The 13,918-nt window shown below is 42.7% G+C and overlaps 1 pseudogene; it reads right to left on the reverse strand.

The window, feature by feature from the left end:
- Nucleotides 1-7,546: 7,546 nt before the first annotated feature.
- Nucleotides 7,547-9,199, reverse strand: LOC148130499 (SCAN domain-containing protein 3 pseudogene; annotated as a pseudogene).
- Between the last annotated feature and the right edge of the window lie 4,719 nt (nt 9,200-13,918).

Consider the following 13,918-nt stretch of genomic DNA (forward strand, 5'->3'; position numbering starts at 1 on the left):
CCTCTGGAGATGGGTGGTCATTCTGTTCCCTCCTACTTATGTCTTCCCACACTAAACATTTCTTTACTCCTGTATGGCAACATTCCTTCAATGAAAGAATTGCAACAAATCAATTTCATTGCAAAGCAGCTGAGTTAAAGGTCATTAGAAGATGCAATTAGACTTCATAGATTAAACACAGATTAAGGTTTCTGACTGCTCCACATGTGTTTACAGCTCATCAATTCAAGGCTGCCTATATTGATGTTGTTAACTGCTACAATGATACCTTAGTACTCAATTGCTTTGAAACTTGGTACTGGATTTGGTGCTCAATGCATTGTGACATAAAAGAATTGTCCTGTATTCATCATTTGTTTGGTACTCAACTCACAAGCTAGACTTGTCAATGTCGGCTGCCTTGTCACTACATTGTTCCTTATGGGAAACATGTGTTTGCTACTCATCATTTTTGGAACTCATTATGCCTCCCAGAACCAATTAACAATAAGTACCTAGGTATCACTGTATTTTCTTTTATTATACCTCTTCCTTTTCTTCCTGGTCAACAATTTTGTATATATACATGTCTGTATGCCTGTGTATGTATTTTTCATCATTGTACACCATGCATAGAATGAACTAGATTATGATTAACCAATGTTTAAGAATGAGACAATAAATCAGTGCCCACAAGATTTTCCCTCAGTTTTGGTTTTTAAATTATGGTAAACCTTAAGGTTATAGTACAGTTTCCCATTTCAGACTAACAGGCTGTTGTGCTGTTGATCTTTGGCAACTGTAGTTAAGGGAGTTACAGTATAAAAAGGAAGGCCCGGTTTAGATGGATAATGACTTAAAAATAAAAACAAGGTCTGATCTGTCCAGGAAAGGCTTCAGACCAGAGGAGGACTATTCATTTCTTTTTTCCCTTATCAAGCCATTATCAGTGCAAAGAGAAATAGGAACATTGTATTTAGTGGGTTAGAATTCAAAGGAATTGAAAATGAAACCATTTGTTTATATCACCTACTTTGTTGACATATCTGGCAAGATGCAAGCATCCTGTTAGTCATTATAAAGAGATTGTATATGGGAGGGGGATCTTATTCAAAATGAATTAATTGACCTCCCACATTGCCAGTACATTTTCTGAACTGATAATTATTGAAGGCATGCAAAAAATGGTTTTAGGTTCAAAACAGGGGGAAGAACACCTGCTAGTCTGTGATATCTGATACAGTAGATGAAGATTTCAGCCTGTTTGCAGTGCAGTAAAAAGTGCTAAGACATTTGGACTAAAAGTCCTTGCATGTAAGAGATTATTATGAAACCTACATAATAGCAAACTAAATCCTACTGTTGAGATTGCTTGTTTGCACGCAATGTGTGAGGCAGCTTCCACAATTTGACAAACAAGGCTGTGTGCCTGCTTCATCCAGATAAGGGGAGTGTTCCTGCCACTTCCTTTCTGAACAGCCTGTCAATCTTGCCCATTAAACCTGAGCTGGTTTCCTCACTTAATTTTGTATCAAAGTGCAATGTTCCACTTGTCAATCTTGAAACCACAACTCCATAAGAATGTCAGGAAAGTAGCCAGAATAATGAGACAGCTGCCTGCTATGATGCTCCCCAGTTGATTGGCAAATGAGAGCGATTCCAGCCCCAAAAGGTTAAATGTCAAATTAAAAACTAAAGGAAGCTCTTCTAGTCAAATTCATAATGCATTTAAATGATAGTGAAAGTTGAACATCACTCATAAATGAATGAGAATGCAGCAGGAAGTGTGTATAGAAAAGTAATTCCTCCTTTTGTTATTCTCAGAATCCGGGTTGATTCTCAGCAAGCAAGAAAGTAAGAGCTTCAGCCATTTTGGAATGTATTTTGAGCATTTCTTCATAAAAGCATTTCTGTACAGAGAATGGACCCAGCCTATTTTCTGGGTTGTGCTGCTTTCTATATCTCCATAACACAAAAATGAGAGATATTTCTGTTTAGTTTCTGAAAAGATTCATGAGTAGTTTCCCCAAATGTGAAAATGATCCTGGGTAATAATAAAGATTGTAGGCAATTCCATCATATGTTTGTGTGTTAATTAGTCTAACAGCAGCTCTGGGAAGATCTGTACAAGCTGTCTTATAATTTACTCTGTCACTCACTCACTCACTCATTCATTCATTCAGATTTTACCTCAAAGGTTAGGGTTAGGGTCAGTAGTTATAAAATCACAATGAAACATACACACCCCAGAATTAAGACAACATATAGTCCAAATCACAAAAACAAAAACAAAATAGGAGACAAAAAATAATAATAAGAGGCACAGGTAATGCTACTGAAAAGGTATTTGATAAAATTGTTTTTAAAGGACTTTCTAAACCCTACCAGGAAAGGAGCCAGTCTGGTTTTAGTGAGAGCCCTCTGCGTTGTGTCAACACTGCTATGGAGAAGCAGCGCCTTCTAGCTTCAGTTCCCCTAACATTTGTGAAATATGAGACAGCAAGAAGCAGCAAATTTCCTCTCCCATTGTCTAACAGGCCAAGTGAAATTGAGTTGGAAGAGGTGATCTCATAAATACCCAAGTGGCAAACCATGAAGGCCTTTATGCACTAACACCAGCACTTTAAATTGTATTTGGAACTGAACTGGTAACCAGTTGAGTACAACATAGATACAATATGTTCCCAATGTCAGGAACCAATTAATCAATCAAGGGATCTTGTAGATCTTCTATCTAGTCCAACCCCCTGCTCAAGCAGCAGATCCTACACCATTTCAGACAAGTGGCTGTCTGTAGAGTTGTAATTGCAGGAATGTTCCAATCTCGGATGGCAAACCTCAGATAAAGAATGTTTCCAAGCAAATACAACTCAGGTAAACAAAGTCACTAATCTAAAGGAGGATTAGAGAGAGGAAGTAAACATATGTTAGACTTTAACTAGAGATAATTAATTGTATGGATTACTGTGCTAAACAGTAACGAAAGTTAAGCAGTAACCAAACTTAACCAGTGATGGAGGATAACTAAAAATGTGTATAAATGCAAGACTAGACTCCAATAAAGATCATCATGATTCAGTTGTTCATGATCAAACAACTCGACTGCCTCATCATTACAACAGCTGTCTCATGGTTACCAAGTTTCTACTTAATTCCAAGTTGTTTCTCTCCTTGATTAGTGTCCAACCATTGTTTCTTGTCTTGCCTTCTGGTGCTTTGGAAAACCACTTGACCTCCTCTTCTTTGTGGTGGCCCCTCAAATACTGGAATACTTCTACCATGTTACCCCAGTCCTTCTTTTCTCTAGAGTAGCCATACCAGATCCTGCAATCGTTATTCATCAAGTCAAGATACAGATCACCATTTTCTTATTCGTGTTTCATATTATGTTATCAAATTGTTTACACTTTGTGAGGCATTCAGAATTGCCATTCTGAGATGGGCATGTTCTGACCCAGCCTTCGCAAGCAATGAGAAATCACTTACTCATGAGTAAACAGGTAAACTTTTAAAAACAGGACAGGAACAGTCTTTGGATAGACAAAACCAAAAATAATTAGTCACAAATTAGAATCTTTTCCCCTTCTGAAACAGGGCACGAACAGTCTCTGTTCATATGAGAACTCAGGATAAAAAAGTCCTTCAATAATTAAGCCAAGCAGAAACAGTCCCCGTTCACCCTGCTGAGGCAAATTCACTACCTATTGTTTCCCAGCAGGGAGACTCAGTGGGCACCTCAAATACAGAGCAATTAGTCCCAACAAACCTGGTTCTGGCAAAGGAATCCAACTTGATTGATGTATGCTAGAAAATGAATGGTTATCTGTGACAACAGGCCACTCCCAAACCCCTACTATTTTTTTCCCAGCCAGGGAGGGGCTGGCTAGAGTCTATAACTTCTTTTCCCCGAGAGCCAACTTATTGTTTTCTATTGCTCTCCTCTCCTCTCCTTTCTATGCATACGTGCATCTAGGATGGGCCCCATCTGTTCCTCCTCACACTCAGCTTAGGCCCCGAAGACAGCTGCCACTCCAGAAGTGGTATTCAGCAGGTTCTGACCAGTTCTGAAGAACCGGTAGCGGAAATACTGACTGGTTCGGAGAATGGGCAAATACCACCTCTGACTGGAAATTTCACAGTATCCTTCCCCTGCCATGCCCACCAAACCATGCCCACAAAACTGATAGTAAAAAAAAATTGAATCCCACCACTATGCCATTCCACCTGAGGTTGGACAGAAGGCCCTAGCTCTGCATTTGCCTCTGATTCTGCTTCCTCATCAGAGCCTTCCAAAGGCTCTGAAGCCAGCCCAGACTCTCCCTTCTCCCCTTCATCTGACTCTGCTGCTAGCTCTGCTGGAAGCTGATGGGTCACAACAAACCAGCTATATAAATTGAAGAAAGAGTAAATAACTTTCTTTTCTTATATTTCACATACCATACTCAACAATACAGTTATTAAAGCCAGGGTGTTTGGTGGAGGCCAGGAAAGGACATTTACAAAAAAAAGTCAAGATGGCAACTATGGAATGCACGGTCATGAGTGACATTTTCATGTTTTTTACCTCCCCATAAATGCTGGTCAGAGCTGTGTATACTCGAGTTAGAATTTTATAAAATGTGATATCTTTTGTGGATACAGACAACAAGATAAATATTATTGCACAAGCAAGGATAGGAGAAAGTGAACTTTGGCTATGCTTGAGGCCACACGGACTGCCAGTGCCCTTTGTATTAGCACATTGGCAAGAGTAGCTTTGTCTCTTCCTCCTCTATCTTACAAAAAAGCTTAAGTGAAAGTCTTAGTGGACAACAAACACAATAAAAGGTGAGATGTCATTTGTGGGCCCATTTCGGGATGATTTGCAAGCACAGTAGTGTATGGACAAATTTAGTGAATAGTGCAGTTAGATATATTTCCCTCCCACCCCCCCTTTATCTCATGGGAGTTTATTCTTCTTTGTAAGCTTTGTACTGCTTATTCTAAAAGGGAATGGCATTATGGGTATGTATAAAGTATCTATGACCCACAATGCTCCTAATTCAGAAACAGATCAAGCCAGGCTAGTATTAGTTAATTTTTCCAGCTTTTAATCTTCAGCATTAATAATACAGTATTTGAATTTTATTTTGATATAAATATATTTTGGTAGTCTTGAGGTGGAAGCAACTATTGGAGTTGCTTCTAGCAGGCCTACCAAATTTGGTTTGCCAGTACTTTTCAGCTGAGTTGCTCCAACTGGTCCTAAGCATAATAATTTGAAAAATGATTCTAAATACTGTTAAACATGAAAATAAGCTAAATATGCACTATGGCAAGTTCAGCACTGCTGAGAAAACATTTCCCTTGATTCTGTAATTATTGCTCCTTATGTCTCTTAAAGCTGTTTCTGTCACAGAATTTAAATACAGATCTCTCTAAAATTATATGGGAGACTTAATAGAAAATGCTATTCTCACAGACTGTTGTCTTGTCCAGAAGGGCATTAATAAAGCACGATACATTCATGGCAACTAGCAAATATGTAAATACATCACATCTTGTAGTCACTGGGGGCAGATGCCTTTTTTTTTTTCACCAATGCACACAATTTATACCAGCAACAGCAGCCTTTTATGGGATGAAGAAAAGACTAGAGTTGAAGAATACTTTGCCTGCAAGTAGCTTTTTTTCTAAAGTATTTGATATTAAACAACAATAATTTTAAAATACTGAGTTTGGATATTAAATAATATGAAAGGTTTTAAAACACAAAAGGATTTGTATTCATTTGAAATTATGTTTTTTTCCAGAAGAAGCAACAAATGGAAGATTATAGCTTTCTATCTATCTATCTATCTATCTATCTATCTATCTATCTATCTATCTATCTATCTATCTATCTATCTATCTATTTAAATGGCTGTGTGTGTATGTATGTTCCAGCATAACTCTGGAATGCCTCAAGTAATTTTAACCAAATGTGGTACATAGATGATTTACCCTCTGGGAAAAAATGAACCCCTAACACCCTTCAGGATGTGTGTGCACCTTAAAATGGCTTCTACTGTATAGTTGCCATGGTAACAGTTTCACAGGTCATGGCTTCACAGTACTCCACAAGGGGGCTCCCTCTGGTTAGGGGCCCTCAGCCCTCCAAGGAAATGTCAGGCCAAGTGCAATCAAACGCTACAAAAATGAAACACCAGCATAGACAAGAAACTCCTGAGGAGAGAAATAGAAGACTTGTGATGCTGCGAGAGAGAGCTACTACATCTACAACTTCAGAGACAGTACAACAGCATGAGGCCCAACTAAAGGATAAGAGAAATAGAGCTACTACAGCTAGAGCTTCAGACATAGTACAATAACGTGAGTCCCGACTACAGGATAAGAGAGATAGAGCTGCTACATCTAGACATTCAGAGACAGTACAACACTGTGAGACTTCACTACACTATAGGCGAGACAGAGCTGTTACATCTAGAGCTTCCTTTATAATTTGTATACTCTACTTATACTTTTAAAATCCTGTAAATAAAATTACTTTGATTTGACATCATAGATACAATTCATTCCTGTCTAATACAGGATTGGGATAAATAAATACCCAGGCAATGCCGGGTTATCAGCTATTATTTATATAAATATGAAATTCAATGGAAGTAGTAGCAATAACAGTAGCACTTAGACTTATATACCACTTCACAATGGTTTACAGAGTCAGCATATTGCTCCAACAATCTGGGTCTTCATTTTACCAACCTTGGAAGGATGGAAGGCTGAGTCAATCTTGAGCCAGTCAGGATTGAAGGAATAGAACTCCTGGCAATGTGAGCAGAGTTAGCTTGCAATACTGCATTCTAACCAATGCGCCACCACAGCTTTAGTACAAAGAAGTATATATACCTAGGCTACATTTAATCTTTAATAAATATTACTAAACCTCAATTTTTAAAAATTATCAGTAAACTGATATATGTCATACTTTATACTTTGGATGATTAGACAAGAAAACTTTCTAACACAGAAGAAGCTTAATTCTTTTTTTAGTGATATGACATGATGATAACCAAAGGAAAAGAGTTGGGCAGCCAGGAAACACTAATCAGCGACTTGGCTAAGAGCAAGAACAGCTTCACTGCTGACCTATTATGAATGAAATTTTTTTTTAAGTGCCAGCCAGTAAAGTCTCTGACAGCACTAGCCACACCCATTGGCTAATGTGGCAGCTGAATTTCAAAGCTGACACTCATCATGGCATTCATAGTCAGGAGGCAGCTAATCAGAGGAACTTTTTGAATTATTAAGAAGTGGGTCATATAAAGCAGTGGTCCCCAACCTTTTTTGTGCCGGGGACCGGTTTCACGCAGAAACATTTTTCCAAGGACCGGTTAGGGGGTTTTTTTTTATTTATTTTTTTTAAAAAATTTTATTTATTTATTTATTTATTTATTTATTTATTTATTTATTTATTTATTTATTTATTTATTTATTTATTTATTTATTTATTTATTTATTTACTTACTTACTTACTTACTTACTTACTTACTATTACACTATAATATCAACTCACCAAAATGTAGAATCAGTGGGAGCTCTGGGCTTGTTTTCCTGCAACTAGACAGTCCCATCTGGGGGTGATGGGAGACAGTGACACTCGAATTGTGCTCCTTATATCCAGTCTACTCCGTAGTCTTGTTTTTGTTGCTGTCAATGCAGAAAACCCCGCCTCACAAAGATAAGGGGTTGAAAATGGAAGCAGGACTTTCAGTGCTTTTGTGGCAATGTCAGGATGTTCTGCTTTGACTTTACTCCAGAATGCAAATAGATTTGAGGTTGTTTGAAACATGGATTTAAGGCCACCATCATTTGCAACTTCAACTAGCTGTTCCTCTTCTTGTAGGGTTAAAGTTGATTCCCCTGGCTTGTTCACAAATGGGTTCCGGATCCATTCCTTCCCCAGCCTGGGGTCTTTTGCGATGGGGAAGTAATGCTCAAACTCTTTTGAAAGCTGCAACAGGTGATCATGCATTAACTGGGTGAATGAAGGTCCAAACTCAGTTTCTTCCATAATCCCTGCTACTATGTGAAACATGTCAAATACCCCTGCGTTCACTCTATGTCTCCATATCTGCAGTTTGCCTTTGAATGCTGCAACCTTATCTGCCAACTTGAAAACGGTTGTCATTTTCCCCTGAAGTGAGAGATTGAGTTCATTGAGCAGGTTAAAAATGTCACACAGGTAAGCAAGTTTCAAGATCCAATCAGAGTCACTGAAGTATGCTGCCAGTGGTGACTGTTTTTCCAAGAAAAATCTCTGCAGTGACTCTCTTAACTCAAAAACTCTTGCCAGCGATTTACCTCTTGAAAGCCATCTCACTTCTGTGTACAAGAGAAGGCGTCTATGTTCTGCATCCATCTCTTCACAGAGCTGTTCGAACAGACGTGAATTCAGGGCATGTACTTTTATGTGGTTAATAATTTTTTCCACAGCTTGCAAAACGCTGTTAAGCTCAGGTGGCATTTTTCGGGTTGCCAGCACTTCCCTATGGATGACACAGTGTGTAGACTCACATTCAGAGGCAACCTCCTTGATCCGCGTTGTCAGACCTGAAAGCCGCCCAGTCATCGCAGCTGCTCCGTCCGTGCATACACCGACACAGTGTGACCAATTAAGCCTCCCAGATATGTACTCGTTCAAGGACATGAATAACTCTGCAGCTGTGGTGTTAGTTGGCAGAAACAGTGCACATAGCAAATCCTCATGTACATCCTCCTGAAAAATGTATCTCACAAAAACGAGCAATACTGCTTTGTTGTCAACATCTGTAGATTCATCCACCTGAATTGCGTACCATGGTGACTCATTAATCCTCTCAAGTAACTGTGCCTCGATGTCCTCTGCTATTTCATTAATTCTTCTTGTTACGGTGGACGCCGAAAGGGGGATGCTTTCAACCTTTTTCACTGCAGCCTCTCCGAAAAGTTCACCGCAAATGTCCTTTGTAGCAGGCAAAATCAATTCTTCCCCAATAGTAAAGGGCTTCTTAGCTTTAGCAATGCGGTCCGCGACCAGGAATGATGCTTTTAGCGCAGACACATTTGTTGAAGTAGTGGCCTTGAATAATTGTTTCTGTCCTTCATTTTCCTGTTTTTTTCTTTCAAAATATTCTAAGGGCTTTTCTTTCAATGCTGGGTGCTTTGTCTCCAGGTGGCGGCGCAGTTTTGATGGTTTCATGCCTTCATTAGCAAGTCTTTCACCGCATATTACACAGAGTGGGTGGGGGGCTTGTGAATCACCTGTTGCGATGAACCCGTAACTCAGGTAGGAATCTTGGTATTTTCTTTTAAATGCCGCTTTCTTTTTGTAGGCAGTCTGTGACCCTTCTGCTGTCTCATCGTTGTCTCGTTTACCCTTTCCAAAAAAACTCTCCAGTGAACTCTGTTTCTGGCTCATTTTGCGAGGGCTAGCTTGCTAGATGAGATTAGCCAGATGAGAGCGAGAGGTGTAGAGTTGTAATTGCAGGAATGTTCTTATCCTATGGCAAACCAATGGGGAAAATGAATCTTCCAGTGGCAATAACATAGACTTAACCCTAACCCTAATAATTATTATTTAACTCCAGCAATTGTAAGATTATGTGGACTTCAACTCCCAAAATTACCCAGACACGGACTTCTTAAAATTGAGAAACACTGCTCTTCACTTTAAAAAGGTTAAACAGATAGCTACACTTTCCCACTCATCCCCACACATTCCCCTTCTTCCAAAATATCAACAGCCCAAATATTTTGTCTTCACCCATTCTAGTGGGATCTGGATGCCACAAAATGGATGCTTTCTTCTTGGTTCATTTGATCATGATATGGAGACAATATTCCACTCATTGAAAAGCTAGTTATGACTTAATTTAATAATCAAAGTTAGATTGGATTTAATAATCATGGTTAATGCAGGCATGATATTCCCCTCTTGAAAAAAAATCGGGACCCGCCAAAAGAGACCCCGCGCTGCACGCCAAGAAATTGCGCACACAAAACCAACGCTACACACCATTCCTTTCCAGCTGGTCAGGTGTGGATCAGCTCCGGATCAGCTCCGGAGCTGGGCAGCTGCTTCCCTGGTGGCAGGCCGAGGCTGGGATGGAAAACGCGCTTCGCAAGGGGCAGGGGAAGCCTGCGAGCAGAGGACCAAGCGCGCCGGGAGGTTTTGCCGAGGCCGCCGTCCGGGGAGCGCCCGCTGCTTCCCTGCTGGGCTGGGGTGGAAAACGCGCTTCGCAGGGGGCAGGGGAAGCCTGCGAGCAGAGGACCAAGCGCACCAGGGAAGCCTGCGAGCAGAGAACCAAGCGCGCCAGGGAAGCCTGCGAGCAGAGGACCAAGCGCGCCGGGAGGTTTTGCCGAGGCCGCCGTCCGGAAGCGCCCGCTGCTTCCCTGCTGGGCTGGGGTGGAAAACGCGCTTCGCAGGGGGCAGGGAAGCCTGCGAGCAGAGAACCAAGCGCGCCAGGGGAAGCCTGCGAGCAGAGGACCAAACGCGCCAGGGGAAGCCTGCGAGCAGAGGACCAAGCGCGCTGGGAGGTTTTGCCGAGGCCGCCGTCCGGGAGCGCCCGCTGCTTCCCTGCTGGGCTGGGGTGGAAAACGCGCCGCAGGGGCAGGGGAAGCCTGCGAGCAGAGGACCAAGCGCATCAGGGGAAGCCTGCGAGCAGAGGACCAAGCGCGCCAGGGGAAGCCTGTGAGCAGAGAACCAAGCGCGCCAGGGGAAGCCTGCGAGCAGAGGACCAAGCACGCCCGGAGGTTTTGCCGAGGCCGCCATCAGGGGAGCGCCCGCTGCTTCCCTGCTGGGCTGGGGTGGAAAACGCGCTTCGCAGGGGGCAGGGGAAGCCTGCGAGCAGAGGACCAAGCGCACCAGGGGAAGCCTGCGAGCAGAGAACCAAGCGCGCCAGGGGAAGCCTGCGAGCAGAGGACCAAGCACGCCCGGAGGTTTTGCCGAGGCCGCCGTCCGGGAGCGCCGCTGCTTCCTGCTGGGCTGGGGTGGAAACGCGCTCGCAAGGGGCAGGGGAAGCCTGCGAGCAGAGGACCAAGCGCGCCAGGGGAAGCCTGCGAGCAGAGGACCAAGCGCGCTGGGAGGTTTTGCCGAGGCCGCTGTCCGGGGAGCGCCCGCTGCTTCCCTGCTGGGCTGGGGTGGAAAACGCGCTCGCAGGGGCAGGGGAAGCCTGCGAGCAGAGGACCAAGCGCGCCAGGGAAGCCTGGGAGCAGAGGACCAAGCGCGCCAGGGGAAGCCTGGGAGCAGAGGACCAAGCGCGCCAGGGGAAGCCTGGGAGCAGAGGACCAAGCACGCCCGGAGGTTTTGCCGAGGCCGCCATCCGGGAGCGCCGCCCGCTGCTTCCCTGCTGGGCTGGGGTGGAAAACGCGCTTCGCAGGGGGCAGGGGAAGCCTGCGAGCAGAGGACCAAGCGCACCAGGGGAAGCCTGCGAGCAGAGAACCAAGCGCCAGGGGAAGCCTGCGAGCAGAGGACCAAGCGCGCCAGGGGAAGCCTGCGAGCAGAGGACCAAGCGCGCCAGGGGAAGCCTGCGAGCAGAGGACCAAGCGCGCCGGGAGGTTTTGCCGAGGCCACCGTCCGGGAAGCGCCCGCTGCTTCCCTGCTGGGCTGGGGTGGAAAACGCGCTTCGCAGGGGGCAGGGGAAGCCTGCGAGCAGAGGACCAAGCGCGCCAGGGGAAGCCTGCGAGCAGAGGACCAAGCGCGCTGGGAGGTTTTGCCGAGGCCACCGTCCGGGGAGCGCCCGCTGCTTCCCTGCTGGGCTGGGGTGGAAAACGCGCTTCGCAAGGGGCTTACCTGAGTAGCCTGTAGCCGCGTGTCGGTGAGGCGATTGAAGAAGAGCTTCTCGTGAGCCTTGACCAGGTTGCCGGCCGCTTCCAAAGAGGGCGAGGGAGTTCGTGCAGGCTGGGATCGATAGCAGCGTAGCCTACCAGATCCTCGCAAAACTCCCGCCGTAAGCCTGTCGAATCAGGAGCCTCCTTCTTAGGGAGAGCAGCTTTCTCTAGCCACGCGATTTTTGGTCGAGCGAGGCTGATTGACGGCGTCAAAACCAGCGCTCGATCGAGTTTCCAACACGTCGGAACAAGATGGCGCCGAAGCAAAGTAGGCGGCCCGGTCCCAAATGACCCGCGGACCGGTACCGGTCCGCGGACCGGTGGTTGGGGACCCCTGATATAAAGGATGACTTACACAAACACACACTGTAAACTATCATGTTATTTGCTAGCATTCAGTTTAACATATATGCTAATCCATTCCTGAAACAGAATACATGGTTCATGAAGGAAAGTATATAAGTTTGTCAATTGTGCTAAGCAAACAAAAACAAACAAACTCAAAACCCCATACAGGCAAGCTAGTATCTGTTCTAATCAATTAAATATCTGATAGACTCTCTACTTGAGGACTATATATATTGAATGGATTACTGTCTAGAGTTGTGTTCTAAGATGGATGGCCATACAAATCTTTTAAATAAATAAACTTTTTCACATCATCCTGGCATAACAGATTCCTACATATAGCACGGCTTAGTGTAATGTATGAATAAGTCTGTTTGTTACAATTATAACAACAAACCTGTAACTATCTTCATGTGCAGACAAAGCTGTTTTGTCATCCCCCCACCCCTTTCTACCATATGTTAATTAATCTTTTTGCTTCCCTTGCTTAATTTTTATCTAATTCGTACTACCTGGCTTGTTAAATCTAGATTGTTTTCTCTCTTCAACAGGAAGAAATCTATGTGTACAAAGATTATTCATATATATTTGATACCTCACAAATCTGTCAACACATGGGAATGTAACCCAGTGAACTCATTTAAAGAACTACAATTGATTGGATTATTTATATAATTCTATTTACTTCCTATCAGAACTGAAGTAAATTAAATATTAGGCAACTGCCTGTGGTAATTGTGGATTTCCTAGCATTTGCTGTTACCCAATTCAGTTGGTACTTGCCCACACACATTTTCTCCTTCTTTTTGTACTTTGATTTCTAACACTGCCCACTCACCATTATCCTATCATCAAAAGCAGGACACTGTAACATCCTCATAAGAAATATTGAACATAATTTTAGAATGGATTTAATATGAGTATGGACTATAATATAAATTTACTTATACCAGAAATCATTCTGACAAGCTAAAGAGCAAATTCATATATTCAAGCTGCCATGTTGCTTATATAGGAGGAATGAATTTGTACATTGAGATAAAGTTATTATATGATGGATTCTCATAGCCTGATCAACCCACATTTACCTTATGAAAGTGCTTAGTGTATTTTTGGTATTATGCTAGTAATTATTGATTTGTTATACAATGATTGTGAATTTCAAAAAATGATGTCATGAGTATCAAACTCAACTTTAATATTAGTCCCTGAATTGGCCTTCAAGAGAAAGAGCAGAGGGTTCTGACCAGGTCTGGCCACAAGATATTCATCCGAATGGTTGAAAGTTGGGAGATCATAAAATAAGAATTATTACATGAGTGATCATAAACTGATCATTAACAGGATAAAATCCAGTGAAGCTCCTCCTAAATCCAATAATAATAATCATCTTTAAAAAAAACAACCCCTGGTGAAAGAGATGTGTCCCAAAGTCTTAGGAGAGCTTCAGGAAAAAAAAAAGTTCAGCCAGGATACAATTTACTGAGAAAAAGAGGCCCATGAAAGCCTATTTTTATGTGAGGAGAGTCAACAAATACACCATTTTTTTTTCTAAAGAAATAATTGACTTGATTGGAAAATAACTTTTCATTTCTAGAGGAGGCCACAAAACTACATAATGCATATTTTTAAAATATTCTTTAGATTGATGTTCAATATAAAAGCACTGCAATGTGGTTCATAATATATAGAATATATTGGACAAATTTTAACTAAAATTTTAAACAAGAATTCACAGACA

Source organism: Notechis scutatus, chromosome 5 (genome assembly GCF_049901735.1).
Source record: "Notechis scutatus isolate UNSWTSFEM ecotype Mainland chromosome 5, rNotScu1.2, whole genome shotgun sequence".
Taxonomy (NCBI): domain Eukaryota; kingdom Metazoa; phylum Chordata; class Lepidosauria; order Squamata; family Elapidae; genus Notechis; species Notechis scutatus.